This window comes from Pteropus vampyrus, unplaced genomic scaffold, assembly GCF_000151845.1.
Source record: "Pteropus vampyrus isolate Shadow unplaced genomic scaffold, Pvam_2.0 Scaffold15, whole genome shotgun sequence".
Classification (NCBI taxonomy): Eukaryota; Metazoa; Chordata; class Mammalia; order Chiroptera; family Pteropodidae; genus Pteropus; species Pteropus vampyrus.
In genome coordinates this window covers 4,666,236-4,668,581 of record NW_011888796.1, presented here as the reverse complement: position 1 = coordinate 4,668,581, position 2,346 = coordinate 4,666,236, and the positions used below count along the sequence as shown (strand labels likewise).

The window sequence follows — 2,346 nt, the reverse complement described above, 5'->3', positions numbered from 1 at the left end:
TGCTCTATCTAACTTTATTTGCAAGATGAATTACATATTCCTCTCACTGTAAAAAATCAAACAATTTGGTAAGAACTTCCTGGAGTTTGTTGTCTTCTTGCCGAACCCCCTGTAATTGTTCCTTGAGCGTGAGTTTCCACTCATCTTGGGACATCACCTGCTTCAGTAGGCCTTCTGAGTTCCTCCGTGTGTGTGTCAGGGGCTCTGCGTGTAGGGTACTCTTATATCTTTATTGCCAATGAAGTTTCTGACATATTTGAGGCTTTTAATAAACAACTTTATAGTGAATAAATGAGTGGGTATTCTAATATTAAAAATACGTAAAATACCCTGAATTAGAAGAACTGTTCAGTGTTCAGGAACATCAGTCAGGTAGAATGGAGATACGGCGTGCTTATATATGAGTAAGGGAGGTGTGTGTATGATGTCTCGGGGCTCCCTAGTACTTTAGTGTCATGTTTCTGAGAGAAATTCTATTCTGCCTTATGATGGTGAGTGAATAAAGCCATGTGAAGTCTGAGAAAGAGGAACAGGATTAATAAAAGGCTCTGGGTGAAATTTCTCCCCTTTTGCAGCCAAGTCCCCAATGTGGAATTTTGATGGAGATGGTGAATGAAGAGTAAGAAAAGGACATGTGTTAAAAAGCAGTATTTTTGGCTTCTATAACCAAGTTAGACTGCTCAGTTATTATGAATAAAAGTAAATCATCTCTGGGGTCTTTTTTGGCTAATTAGATGATTATTACACCCAGAGAAAATAATCAAGTTAAAGTCCTTCACTGGTTATTCGTGCTGTGTTACGCCAACACAAAAGTTTCCAGAAGGTTCCTGATATCAGAGTAGCTGACAGTGTCTTTTGCTGTGTTTTCCTGGAAGATTATTTGCCTTGATATAGTAAAGCTTTATAATCTTAAAAATATTCCAGTTAAATGAAAAATAAAATAAGAGTTCTTCGAACAATGTTGTTTGCACTGTACAGTGTTTTGCACAGAAAATGTTTTTTCTTAGGTTGTATACAGAGTTTTGGCTTCTGGGAATTTTGATTCTGTTTTTGCCAGGAGTTTGGGGATAAGCTTACTTTATTCTGGGTCAGTTACATTTTGAAAACTAGGGCAAGAAAAATCCAGGGTCATTTAGAGTCCTGTTAAAGTAGGTTAACAAAGATGTCATTCATTCCTTGTAGAAATCGGAATCCTTTTTAATTAGCCCCATGGGAGATACAGGATTTTTCTGAGCTTTTGTGTGTGTGTGTGTGTTGGAGGGGGCTTAATTATTCAGAGCTTGAAGTAGTTTATTAGGAAACATAAAACTCAAAATAATTTCCCCTTGAAAATGGAAAAGTAAGAAGTCATTATACTAGATTAATTCATAAACATCTGGTGAGTTTGGTGTGTGATTTTACACTCTGAAAATCGAAGGTCATTGTAAATCTTCTTCGAGGATTATTTCCCATATCTGTTTTCAACATCGGTGATTACAATTTCTCTGGCTTTATTTTTCCAAAACTTTTAGGGAAGTTTTGGTAAAAGGTAACTGCACTTGTTCTTAATATATATGAGAATTGAAGTTTACCACCACCGTGTATTTTTAAAAATGGTAGGTAGGTAAAAGGATAGGTCCGATTTATTGGAGGGATTAAATGTTTGAAGTTCTAAATGTGTACATCATTGGAGGACAGACGTGACATTCTGGGTGAATAACCTCTCCTGGTCATTGACGGTCTGTGTGGCGATGCATGTTGAGTGAGCATAGGAAGAAAATGGTGGGTGAGTAGCCACACATGCTTCCTGTCCACATTCAGGATGGAGCAGCAGTAACTGGTCATATCTTGGTCTTTCAGTCTCTATTGCACAGGGGGCTACCAATCACACTAGCAGTAAAATGTCACGAGAAGAAGGGCAGCTAGCTCAAATGCAGAATACAAAAGCTCTTGTCAAACATGAGAAACATTAAGGATCTTTCCAGAACATTGAAATTGTTGGCCTTGTCTTCATTTAAGTAGGATTATTAAATTAACAGTGGCAACTAGTTCTGCCATGTATTACTGTCTGCCTCAGTCTGAATGTTTTCTTGGTGGAACTTCCAAGGGGTTCGTTGTCTTCAAAACAAAATTCACACTACTTCATTACATAATTTAGTTTTTATGAGTAAAGATAAATCTGTTCATGGATTCATTCATGCAGCATGTGTTTCTGAGACCCTACCTCATATCAAGCATATGATAACCTAATTTTAAGGTTTATGTGCCCATGGGGCTTGCATTTAAGTTAGAGAGACAAAGAATAAATTATTGAGAAAAATTTCAGCACATGGTAAGCCATGCAGAGGATAAAAATGGGTTTACTTG

At 37.2% G+C, this 2,346-nt stretch overlaps 1 protein-coding gene across 1 annotated transcript in view; it reads left to right on the top strand.

The window, feature by feature from the left end:
* The window catches only part of SYNE2 (spectrin repeat containing nuclear envelope protein 2), a 293,506-nt gene that overhangs the window by 51,166 nt on the left and 239,994 nt on the right, over window positions 1-2,346 (top strand). The gene's annotated exons all lie outside the window — the stretch shown is intronic.